Below are 13,740 nucleotides of genomic sequence, written 5' to 3' on the forward strand. Positions count from 1 at the left end.
TAAAAAAAAATCAAATTGTAAAGAAAAGTACAAAACAAGGTGTCAAAGTTCTGATCTCCAATATCCTACCCCAACTCCGGAATCCCACTGCCAAAGAATCACTGTTAGCCGCCGCGCATCCTTCCAGAAGCATCCTGTGCATACTACAAAGATGCCACAAATACCCACTTGCTTTCTTTTCCTACAAGCTCTACAACTTCATTTTTTCTCTTAATGCATTAAGCATCTTTACATATCAGTAAACATCAATATCTCAATTTAAAAGAAAATTACAAGCTTCATAGTATTCTGTTGAGTGAGAATATCATTATCTGTTTATACAATCCCTTTTCTGTCAACATTTGGATTATTTTTAAATCATGACTGTTGTAAACAAAGCTTCCATGAACATCTTTGTGAATATATATTTGTACATATAAGAAAATAAATCTTAATATCTGCAGAGAAATTTTTTAAGTGGAATGACTAATTTTGAGATTATATATATTTGCATCTTGATAATTACCTCATAATCTATCACCAAAAATGTTAACAAATGTATACACCCAACAATAGTGCACAGGAGTGTTTTCCATTAGCACCCATCACTGGGAATTTGTTCTTATAAATAATTGTATAAACACTGTCATAAGTTATCTCTGGGTTTCAGGGGGAAAAGTTTTGCTTTTATAGACATCTGTACTATGTACACTTAATACAGTGGCAGAGTTTTCTTTTGTAATTAACAAAGATTAAAGAAATATGGAACTCTTGTTTGGCCCGGCCTGCGTGGCTCAGTAGTTGAGTGTCAACCTATGAACCAGGAGGTCGAGGTTTGATTCCCAGTCAGGACACATGCCTGGGATATGTGGGAGGCAGCTGAACTGTGATTCTCATCATTGATGTTTCTCTCTCTCTCACCCTTTCTCTCTCAGATCAATAAAATTTTTTTTTTAAAAGAAATAGGGAACATTTGTTTGTAACTGTTTTGGGAATACAATTTTACTTGGAAAGTAGAGACCGTTCATCAAAAGAAGACCAGGAGAGAGCAGTTAGAGGCAGGAAAGCAAGGTAGGGTAAGGGAGGAAAGCTCTTTTGTACAGAAGAATGTCAACTCATTTATGTAGAAGGAATGATAAAATTATAAATTTACCATTTTGCAGCCACCCATGCAATGATTGAGTCAAATAAAGATCATCAGTGGTGGATGTTAACGAGTTATTATGAGGATCATTTCACAATATGTACATATATTAAATCATTACATTGTACATCTGAAATGGATGTGTTATGTCAATTATATCTCAATAAAAAATGACTAAAATTAATGTTGAGCTATAAGTGGAGTGCATAATATTCATACATCTCAAAATATTATATCACAGATGCTTATTAGTTACAAAGAAAGACATCTTTACCGTGGAGACATTCCACAGATGCCACTTACTCAAGTGGTTACCTTAGCATCACCAAAGGGACAAATGCCACTAGGTGTATCTGCTGTGATGCAACGGGAAGTGTGCATCACCCATGTAGTATATGCGCCCAAAATATTTAACCTGTACCCAAACTTGAGGCACCAACCAGACAAATCCAGATTGTTGGACATCTTTCAAGACTACTGGCATAGGCCTTTAAAAAATATCAATGTCATAAAAATGCTTAAAGACTAGGGGGAGGACTATTTTAGATTATAGAGATAAAGAGACTTGAAAACTAAATGCAATGCATAACACTTGATTTGATCCTGGATTGAAAAATAGCAAGAATAGGACAGTGTTGAGTCAATCAAGGAGATTTGAATATAGGCTGCATATCAGGAAATATTATTGTATCAGTGTTAACTTTATTGGTGTGATACCAGCAACATGGAAACAGAACAATCAATTTTTTTCAAAGGCAATTTTTTTAAATATTTCAACTTAGGTTGAAATATTGTGGTACCTGTAACTTACATCAAATGGTTCATCAAATAAACAAACAACTGCTTGAAGTTTTAAATTTTAGCATTTACATGTAGATGTATAATCCATATTGAGTTAATTTTTGGTATATGGTGTGAGTTGTAGATTGAAGTTCCCCTTGTTGCATATGAATATAAAATTGTGTCAGCACCATTTATTAAAAGACTATCTTTGCTCTTCTTAATTGCCTTTGTACCTTTGTTAAGAATCAGTTGGTCAGCCTCTCTGTTCTGTTTCATAGATCTATTTATCTTCTTTGACACCAATACATATTGTCTTGATTACAATAGTTTTATCATATGTCTTGAAGTTAAAAAGTATAAGTTCTCTAACTTTGTTCTGCCTTTTCAAAGTGTTTTAAGTATTCTAGGGCTTTGTCATTTTCATATAACTTTTCAAATCAGCTTGTCAATTTCTACAGAAAAATGCCTGTGGGTATTTTGATTGGGAAAGCATTGAATTTACAGGTCAACTTGGAAAGAACTGACATCTTGACAATATTGAATCTTCTGATCCATAAGTGCAATGTGTCACTCTATATTTTAGGTCTCTTAAAATTTCCCTTAGCAATATTTTGTAGTTTGCAGTATACAGATATTAAACATCTTTTATCAGGCCTATCCCTAACTATTTTATATTTTTATGTTCTATTGTAAATGATATTTCTAAATTTCTCATTGTTGCTAGTGAATAAAATACAATTGGTTATTGTATATTGATCTTGTATCCTGCAACTGTACTGAACTCACTAATTAGTTCTGATAGCTTTTTTGTTGCTTCCCCAGGATTTTCTGCATAGGTTATCATGTCACCTGTGGTGGACGGCAGTTTTACGTCCTTCTTCCCAACTGGATACCATTTATTTATTTGGCTAGAACTTCCATTATAATATTGAATAGAAGTAATGGGGCAGACATCTTTTACTTATTCCTGATGTTAGAGGGGAAGCATTTAGTCTTTCACAAGTAAGTATGATTATTAGCTGTAGGGTTTTTTCTTTAGATTGTATATAAGTTGAGAAATTTTTTTTCTATTCTTAGTTTGTAGAAACGTTTTTAAAATCACCAACAGATATTGGATTTTGCCGAATGCTTTTTTCTCTATCTATTGAGATGATCATAGATACTCTTTTAGTTTTTCTTTTTTGTCTTTTATATGTCTGAAAAAGTATTTCATTTTAATTTTGAAAGATATTTTTGTGGACTACACAATTCAGTTGAATAGTATTTTTTCTTTGAGTACTTTAAAGATATTCTACACTATCTTCTCTCTTGCATAGTGTCTGACAAGAAATCTGTCATCCTTACTGCTGTGTCTCTGTATGTAGAGTGTCATTTTTCTTAGGCTTCTTTTAAGATTTTTTCTTTATCACTAGTTTTAAGCAAATGGATTATGATGTGCCTTCGTGTAATTTTCTACATCTTTCTTGTGCTTGAAGTCCATTCAGTTTCTTGGGTCTATGAGTTTATAGTTTTCATCAAATTTGAAAATATTTGGACATTAGTTTTCAAATATTTTGTATGCCTCCCCTTGCCTTTTTTTCCTTAGTGACTCCAATTCCACACATATTGAAATTGTCCCATGGTTCAATGATGCTTTATTTGTTTTGTTTTTTTCCTTGTTCTTTTAAAAATCTCATGCTTAATTTTGGATATTTTCTATTGCTATATCTCCAAGTTCACTTAACTTTCTTTCTATGATGTCTAATCTGCTGTCAATCCCATTCAGTGTATTTTTTCATTTCAGATATTTTAGTTTTCATCTGTAAAAGGTCAATTAAAAATATCTTTCATGACTTTAATTAATATGTTCTATCTTTCTTCTAGCTTTTTGCTCCTATCCTGTAAGTTCATCCCTTAGTCTCAGATAGTTTCCTCAGTCACATTCTTGATCAGTTACCAACCAAAACCTTGAAGGGAACCTTTAAACATCTCAGTTCTCTGTGCAATTGTCTCCTCTGTAGTTCTCTGCTCTGAGAACTCTCGCCACATTGGCATACCTGTACTTCCAGTCCCATCTCCTCAACTCAAGGAGATCACTGGGCTCTACCCAAGTTCTCTCTGTGTGATGACCTGGAAACTCTTCAGGAAGCTAGGCCATCCTGGGGGTCACCTCATTTGCTTTTCATCACTCAGAAATCAATGACCGTCGCTGCTTATTTCCAATATCTTGAGAGCTATTGTTTCATATATTTGTCCAGTTATTTTTCTTTCTTTTTTAAGTTATTTTACACAACTGGGTAAATATAATTCTTTATACTCCATGTTGGTCAGAAGCAGAAGTCCCACACTATTGCTTTTATTCATTCTAAAATTACCCCTGAGGCAACCTCTAGCTGATCTGCCTTCCCGGGCGTTCAAGTTATGTCCCACGCAATAATTACTGTTTTTGTTAGTGCTCTGGTTACAAAGATGAATATATTTCTCCTTCTCCCTCTTATTTTAACATGCAATTTTTATGGTATGCAGTGTTTCTGAGGAATGAGTGTATTGTGGTATAGTGTTATAACCTGTCCAACTTAAGAACCTATGCTATGGTTGGCATATACTTTAAGCAAAAGCAAAGACTGCATAAAGAGATATTTTTACGAACATTTTCAAAAATGAAACTATATGGTCTGATCTTCTAGGGCCATTTTTATTTTGTATAAGTCATTGTATTTTCCTTTCCTGTAGTTCCCATAGTTTCTCCAAAACTTTTGCTGATTTTCTATAATAGATTTATTGACAATTCAGAAATTTGTTATTTTCATTATAATGATTATTACCAGCTATTATGTATTGGTTGTCTATTGTAAGTTAGGCACTCTGCCAGGCACTTGATACAATATCGAATTCACTCTTCATTAGGATATATATACTTTTTTTAAAATCCATCTTTATAGACAGGAAAATGGATTCAGGGAAGTCAAATAACTTGCTCAAGACCCCAGGGCTAGTAACTGGTATTATTAAGATTCCAAACCCAGGTCTGTCTGATTCCAAAGCCCAGCTCCTCATGTTGCTTTGTCCTCTGCTTCATGAACCATAACGGAGCGTGGTGGTTCTTTTCTCTAACAGGAACTCCCTTATTTTTCTTTCATTCTCTTAAAGAAGAGAATAAAAAGAAAGTAAATTAGGACAAGACAGTTCAACATGCAGCAGAGTAGGTCAAGTAAGTACGCATCTTGAGTTTTCTGAATTTACACACAGATTGTGTTCAGGGTGATTTCACGTGGCTGTCTTATACCTGAACACCAGGAATACATTATGCCCCATAAACACAGTAAACTGAAAATATGCCAGAATCCCCTGTTTCCTTTTAAAATAACCTTTGCAGTTCGTACCAAGAGACAGGTATATACTTTTTAAGCACACCCGGGTTTTTTTTAGTCTCGGCAAGAAGTGTATTTCACCTGGAGTCCCTTTCCTGAGCTATGCAAGAACTTCTCTTAGGAAGGACCTAAACTAGATGAAAAACTGAGTTTTGATCTCATATAGTTTTCTTCCTTGGCCCTTTTTTAAAAAATATATTTTTTATTGATTTCAGAGAGGACAGGAGAGGAAGAGAGAAATAGAAACATCAATGATGAGAGAGAATCATTGATCGGCTGCCTCCGGCACACTCCCTATTGGGGATGGAGCAACCTGGGCATGTGCCCTGACCAGGAATCAAACCCATGACCTCCTGGTTCATAGGCCGACACTCAACCACTGAGCCATGCCAGCCAGGCTCATATAGTTTTCTTAATAATGTTGTGGTATGGGCTGAGCAAGCATGTTCCCTGGAAAAGGGAGGATAAAGTTATAGTGACCTCACAATGGGGCATTTCATTTTCCCACATGTTGCTCCTCCACAACCAGGAAACCGCTTTTCATATTACTTGGGGGCTGGGTATGAGCCATTGGGGGCGGGAGGGTTGTGAACAGGAGCCTGTCAGTGGACGGAGTCAAGGAACAGGAGTCCAGAATGTACTCGCCAGGGGAAAAGAAGCCTGCATCCGTGGACAGGGCCCACAGTTTATCTGAATTGCAGTCAAGGTTTAGTATCAGGTCATTGGTGCCTATCACTGTGGTCAGAAGGGATTATTTTTATTAAGCATTTCGTGTTTATCCAGGGACTTGCAGTCATTAATCATTTAACTCTTGTTCCCCGGGAGACTTCTGTGAAGTGAATGGGAAAGAAACAACTCGATTCTTATTTTACAGATAGAGAAACTGAAGCATTTTTGTCTACCGCTATTACACACTGAAAGAGCTAAAGCCATACGTTAGAGCTTGGGAGACCCAGGCCAGGAGTTTGATGAGCTTTTGTTCTACCACAGAAGTGAGGTTTTTTACACAAAATGGACTTGCATATTTTTCATTTTAAAAGCAACATGATTGATGCTGAGGTGTAGTGAAGGAAAAAATACAACAGACTTCACTTACTTTTATTATATCGTCTGAAAATTGTACTGAGTTCCCACAAAATTTTTGGAATCCAAATATGCAATTAGGTTTAAGTAGTAAAGATTGTTAGGCATTGCTAATCTCGATCTTTCTAAGAGAATATAAGCAAACACATCCAATGTGGTTATGAATAGCCAATAGCAAGTTATAAAGGGACTTTTAAGGGGATGGCATGGGGATTTTGCTGCCTGGAATTAATCTGGTGGGCTTCCTGGAGAGGGTGTGCTTTGAATTTCAATTAAAAAAACTATTTCAAAGATGGTGTGTTCTTCAGCCCAGATGCTTTGAAATGTCTTTCCTGTTTCTATGCAGTGTAAATACCACACAAAGAAAATTGTCAGGTATCACAAGAAGAAGGAATTGACTGAGGGGTCCACAGGGCACATTTCAGAGTAATGGGGAGGAAATGAAGAAGTTTTCTGACAGTGAGATCTTTCAGATCTCTTAACAATGAGGTAGTTCAAAGGGCAGATGGGTTCGAGTGGCAGGGGGAAGGGTGTCAGTGGAAGCCATTAAACCAAACTAGATAAAGCATAGGAGGATCAGCATGCCCTCTGGTGGGGCTGGGAAATACAGGGAGGGCCAGGACTAATTGACTTCCTTTGGAATAAGACAGACCTTGTATTCAAATCCACTTAGGAGTTATGTGATTAAAGTCTCAGGTGCCTCTCTTTAAAAATGGTATGATCTACTAACAATTAAATCTAAAAAACAAAATAAACAAACAAGCAGAGCAGAAACAGATTCATAGATACAGAGGACATTTTGACTGTTGCCAAATGGGAGGAGGGTGCTGGGATGGTGAAAAAGGTGAAGGGATTAAGAAGTACAAATTGGTTGTTACACAATAGTCATGGGGATGTAAAGTACAGCATAGGGAACATAGTCAACAATATTCTAATAACTATGAGTGGTGTCAGAGGAGTACGAGATTTAATGGGATGATTATTTAGTAAGTTATATAATGTCAGGTGTGTACATCTGAAACTAATCTAATATTGTATGTCATCTGTAATTGAAAAATAAAAAATGATTAAAAAATAAAAAGGTTTTCAAGGGGGAAAATGGTTTGAATAAGACTAATCTTATAAGTTGGTGAGTGAAGTAAAATAAAATGAAAATTGCTTACACCAGAGGCAAATTTGGGTTATATTGGGTCTTAGGCTTATACATTATTAGAGACCTTTAAAAAAAAGAATACACAGTTTGTTTATAAAATTAGCTATCATTTACTTAGAATGAGAAAAGATATCACAACAAATTACTAAAAAGGTGCCCAACAAACAAATATAACAAATTCCAATAAAACAACATGAAGTTTTAATTTATTAACTACCTGAAATACCTCTATGTTATGTGTGTGTGTGTGTATGCACAAGTATGTTTATAAGTACACACATACAGATATACATATGCTACATATTTTGATGGCTTCTTCACATGACAAAAAATTATATCATGCAAATATGTATGAAAAGAACAAAAACATATTTCAACTTTCCTCCAGTATGATTCATCAAACTTTATTTTTTATTATTGATAGTTTGGGAAATTTTTTTCAGCACCACAACTTGTTCCCTGTAACACATGCAAAATTTCATAATTGTTAAATTTGGAAAAACTTCTATCAAGGTTTTTTTGTTTGTTTGTATATATAAATGTGTGTGTGTGTGTGTGTGTGTGTGTGTGTGTGTTTTACTGATTTCAGAGAGGAACAGAGAGGGAGAGAGAGATAGAAACATCAATGAGAGAGAATCATTGATTGGTTGCCTCCTGCATGCCCCATAATGGAGATAAAGTCTGCAACCCCATGAATCGAACTGTGACCTCCTGATTCATAGGTCGATACTCAACCACTGAGCCACTCCGGCTGGGCTCTATCACGGTTTTAATGAAAGAGTGGTAAGATTTAGATAAGTATTCCATGGACTAGCTTCTGATTCTGTACATTTCCAATCCTGTTTCTCTTCCACTATCCTCCTAATTTCGGGGTTGGGCATTGTAGGACACATTCACATCCCACCATGACATACCTTGGTCTCCCAGCTCCCTGGATGAAGAAGCAATGACAGTGATAGGAGTGTTTCTAGAATTCGTTCCCACAACCAGGTAGCTAGCAATCAACCATACACAGAAGTGATATGAACCACATAATATATCCCACTCCACTCAAGCTAAATGTATCTTCAACTCAACTCCAAAATCAATCCATACAAAGTGAAATGGGACAGAGGGACGGGCAGGGCAGTATTAACTAACTGATGTTAAATACCTTAGTTTTATAAACTTTACGAAAACTTATAACTAGACCCACACAAGGATAGAGCCCCCACCAGGGACTTAGAAGGGACTCGTGCCATTCGCTTCATAGTCACCTGCCTCTATGTGTCATATCCACATGCTGAGGAATTCTGTCCTTCACCCTGGCTAGTCTTGCTGGAAGTGAGCAAGATGGCGGTGGGGATTTATGGTTACAAAATCAGGAGATTCCCCGAAGGCAACGACTTTCTAACCACAGAGATGTTTAGGTCTCCTTCAGCAGTGGTGAATCTAAATGAAATCAAATTTTGAGGATCTGATAGTGGCATATCAGAAAGAAACTTTTTGTTTTTCTTGTATTTTGCTGTCTTCTTCCCCCAGAATCAGCTGGTTATATTTTAGTTCAAAACTCCTCTTTTAAATTGTTGTGATTTACCTGACTCTGAACTCTTTTTTTTTTTTAGAAAATCCCTCTTGGAGCACCTTGATCCCTTGGAGTGTTATGGTACCTGGACGGGGTGGAGGTGAGCTGGTAAGTTTGTCAAACCTGCCCGGGGGCCACTCCACCTCGCCCTGGCTAGAGATACTTTAGAGGCCTGTGCGAGCAGCAGTTGCTGTTTGAAACAGGGGCCAAGTGCTGGGGTGGCCATTCCAGAATGTATCCCCTCAGAAGCGTGCTGCCCAGGCTCTTGTAAGAAGGTTAAAAAAAATAAAGCTGCCGCCTATTTGGAACATACGCTGGCTCCTTCCACATCTGCAGGACATTTAGCTCCTTGCATCTGGTAATGTTTGTGCAAATATAATTCCATATTCACTAATAATTCCTGGGGCTAAAGGCCCCCCCTTGGGTAACCTTGTTAATATTCTCTCAAGGCCTGGTGTGAACGCCTCATAGCATTTTGATTAGAATTCAATCTTGTGTTTTTTTTTCCCTCTCTGTCTCTTTCTCCCTCTCTCCTCTCATACTTTTCTGGCCCCTGGTTTCCTGGCCACCCACATCAGGAGACATTCTCCTCCCTTCCACTCTCCATTCTCAGTTTCAAGGAATTTCCTTGTGTCAAAGGCAAAGTGTGATTGACATATTTTTCCCCTCTTAAGAGCAGTCATCTCAGTGTTTGATTTAACCATCTCCTTATGGGGCTCATACGATCATTACCTGGGTGAAAAAGAGACCCCCTGCTCACCCTCATGCTCAAGCACCAGGCTCAGACCCACATAGCTTCGTGTTTTATATTTTTATAGACTTTTAAATTGCTGCTCTCCTTCCTTTTTTCATACCTTTTTTTTTTTTGGTTGGCACTAGAAATGATTCCCTGGTGCATTGTACCCTGAGCTGTAAAGAATTTTAGTTATCCACAAACAGGTAGACCAGCTGCCTCCTGCCAGTGTCCTCTGCCTGCCAAGAATAGCATTCGCTGTTCTTTAGACCTGGGAGAAGGAATGGATATATAACGAGTTCTCTAGATTTGAATTCACCACCTCTGGCCAGGTTGTATTCTTTGGGTTCTGTAGTCTTACCTGACCAGCTTATTTGTCTTTCAAGAGAAGAAAACAGAAAACAAAAAACAAAAAGCAAATTAGCCATAGCATGAGAAATTACATTTCAATCAGGAAGAATTTCTTGGCAATGAAGTTCTCAATGTTGGAGTGATTCTGGAATGCATGCACAGGCTCAGGCCGCCATAGCAACGAATCACTGTGGGTTCAAAGGGTTTCTGCCTGAAGGGGATGAACTAGGTGACCTTGGAAGGTCACTTGCAGCTTTTTAATTCAGCAGCGATCCCCTTCTTCTCTGTGTAGGGCCATACTTCTCATAGTGTTGGAACAGACTCTCCAGAGTGGCCTGAACCGCAGCCCAGTTATTTCTCTTTAATGAATCACATCTCCTCCTGCTGATAATGATGTGTGTCTAGTCAAAGCTCCCCATTGAAGGCGGCTCTGTCGTCATGCAAGAATTATATCTCAAGTCACCTCCTGCACCCCCAGTCCCATTGTTTCAGAACAAAGCGAAGTGCTAGAAGATTAAGGCTTAAATTTTCAGTAACAGAATTGATGTTTTTTTTTCCTGCTGGGATTTCAGTAATAAAGGTAGTTTGAATAAAAAGCTGTAAGTATATAGCTACAGTACCTTAATTTGTGGCACAAAGCCAGCATTCAGTGACTTTTCATTTTTAATCAGGAGTAATGGCCTGTCTGTAGCCATTGCTAAAAGCATTTTTATTAACATAGTGTGACATAAATACTTGCTTGTTGTAATTACCATCCCTGTTATGGTAAACAAAGCATAAAGCTAACCATGCCAAGCGGGCATATGTTCTCACATGGCCAGTAACAACAGTGTATGTCTTATAAGTTGATGTTTTAGCCCATTGCTTTGGGAAAACTTGGCTGTAGAGGAAGTTTTAGTACTTGCCAGTATATAAACACCCATAAGAATACATGTCAGCCCAGGGTTCACCCAGACCAGTATCTGAGTCTGAAAGAATTCCAGGATTGTGTGTGGAAAGTAATGAGTCCCTAAAAAAATACTGGTCACAAAGGTTAGCATGGGCTTCAAGCCATTTCTAGCTTATCTCAGTTTTCCTGTTGCAGGTTTCTAAGATCCATTCATAGAAGTCAAGACCTAAAGAACTCATGTGATCTACAATGTACTGAAGTCTTTTCCATGCCTAATTTATATTCCACCTGTATGCCCACTTGAGATAATAGGTTTTATAAATTCACTCTCTGCTTTGTGAATAGTACTTCCTCTTATTTGTTGTATCTGCTTCTTTTAAACTCTAGTTGTCTCAGGTTTGAGAACTCCATGATTTGCTTAAAGAGTCTATGGTTCACTTCTAAATCCTCCATGATTTGGAAAACTTCAATCAGATTTTTATTACTTACTCTACCCATCTGTCCATTCCCTCCAGATGAGTAAATGAGAATTTTCAAAGTTTGTCTTCATGTAGAATCCCTTCCTTTCCTCCTAAATGATGATGTTCAGAACCTTCTTTAGTACCTAAATCATAGTGCCTAGTATTGCATATCTCAGTTCATGTCGGTGTAGGCTGGGATTCTTTTTTAGAAGAGTTGGTATATATTCATGTTCTTTTATTCAGCTGTTCTGCAGTATTTCTCTGTTTAAGATAATGAGACTAATTTTATTAAATAATGATCATTGATAAGTTTAATACCTAAGCCAGTAATTTTTAATTTTTCAAGTGAAAATTTATATGGAATACAAAAATATGAATATGGTATACACCACGGGAGTTGGCGTACCACTTGGCCTCCCTCTGGTCACTGAGGTACTCCAGGAAACTAGAGAGTTCCATGAAACATGCCTTGAAAATCACCAAGCTTACCAGCCACCAAAGTGAGCACCAACCCTCTTTTAAAAGTTCACTTAAAAAAAGCTGGGACTTAGTCTAGAATTCATGCATCCACATTTTCTTAACCAAATTCTTTCTTTACAGGACAAATACTTTTATATGCACCCTTTACTTATGATCACTCAGCTATCCCCCAGGCCTCATGGTTCATGAATACATGAGCAGGTATACATGGTTCAGCACAAAGTTTACTGACCTGGTCACCTTCACCTGTGGAATGACAGGACCCGGGCCAACTTCGGAGGTGTTCTTACCCTGCAGTGTTTCTCAGGGGGTCTCTAGGAAGTGTCTTGCTATGTTGCCACCGCCCCCTCAGCAGTGAAAACTTAGACATATTGTCTCTGAGTGTGAAGTGGATTTGCTGCTACAGAAAGTTCTCTGTGGTTTGGTGCAGACCAGTGCTCTCTGAGGCCACGACCGCCACCACCACACTGCCTCTGGGTGCTGCTCTCCCCTGTGCCCAAGAGTGGACACAGATCCTTCCTTTAATACGTCTTAGTACATCCACCAAGTGGTTGCAACATTTAATATCACTGTGTGTGTGTGTGTGTGTGTGTGTGTGTGTGTGTGTGTACAGCCTCAGGTATAAAGTGTATACCAAAGTCATTCTCCAGCTGGCAGCTGTACATCCTATGCAGTCTGTTTGCTCACCTATGGCAGAAAAACTTTCCACCCCCCAAATCCATTCTCTCCTTTTGATACAGAAAAACAGTTTACCTGGGGGATGAAGCAGGCTAAAAAGATACTTTACCCAGCCTGTCTTGCAGTTAGGTATGGTCACAAGACTAAGTTCTGGCTAACACAACAGAAAGTTCTGGCTAACACAACAGAAATGGACTTCTGGGAAGGCTCCTTGCAGGAGCTGATACAACTGGGCCATGTTTCACTTGCCTTTGATGATGGGGGTCCAGCAGCCATCTTAGAGCAGGAGGTGGTTTTGAGGCTGGAATTCAGGTGCTGAGAATGGTAGAGCAGAGAGAAAGTCATAGAATCCCTGATTACATGGGGAAGTCAGCGCGGTATCCTTGGAGTAGTTACGTTGGGACTCCTTTGTGTGTGTGTGCGTTTTCTGTCATCTGTAGGCAAACCCAACCATAGCACAGCAGCAATGAGCCAGCCTCCCTCCCTTGCTCTGGGGCTGCTTAGCTCCTGACCTGGTTGCATATGGCAGAGCCCAGCTTCTCTCCATCACATGGGAAAGCCCTTTAGTGTGTCTAGACTCCTCAGAACGTTTCCCAAGAGAACCATTGCTCAGAGAGAAGTAATTCTCTCCTTACCACAGTATAAGGCCCAGCTGCCAATTTTTCATCTCCTGACCCAGAAGCTGTCTCTTTTCCAGGATAATTGAGAATTATAACGATTATTCCCTCAGATCCTACTCTCTGCCCACAGGGTGTGTTCTCACCTGATGCTACCAAATGGTAGGTACATCGGGCTCAAGTTTTAGCCACAGCTCAGTTCCTTCATCTGATAAATGGTGAAAATCTATACTAATAAAAGCATAATATGCTAATTAGACCGGATGACCTTCCAGACGAAGCTGTGGCTGCAAAGGCCGAGCCCCTTGCATGAATTTTGTGCATTGGGCCTCTAGTTTTAAATAAACATAAACCACAAATAGTTTTAAAATATACTCTTAGGCATAGTTTTGGAATCCCTACCAAAGTGGTTCTTAACTTTTTTTTATTTTACTTTTTTTTTGGTTCATCTTATTTTTTAAAAATATATTTTTAT

The 13,740-nt window shown here is 38.2% G+C and overlaps 1 protein-coding gene across 1 annotated transcript in view; it reads left to right on the top strand.

Moving 5' to 3' along the window:
- The window catches only part of HAO2 (hydroxyacid oxidase 2), a 152,343-nt gene that overhangs the window by 13,076 nt on the left and 125,527 nt on the right, over positions 1–13,740 (top strand). Inside the window, exon 3 of the mRNA XM_006097476.3 lies at positions 9,097–9,164. The gene's annotated coding sequence lies outside the window, so the exon portion shown is untranslated. The remainder of the gene's footprint in view (positions 1–9,096; positions 9,165–13,740) is intronic.

This window comes from Myotis lucifugus, unplaced genomic scaffold, assembly GCF_000147115.1.
Source record: "Myotis lucifugus unplaced genomic scaffold, Myoluc2.0 scaffold_203, whole genome shotgun sequence".
Classification (NCBI taxonomy): domain Eukaryota; kingdom Metazoa; phylum Chordata; class Mammalia; order Chiroptera; family Vespertilionidae; genus Myotis; species Myotis lucifugus.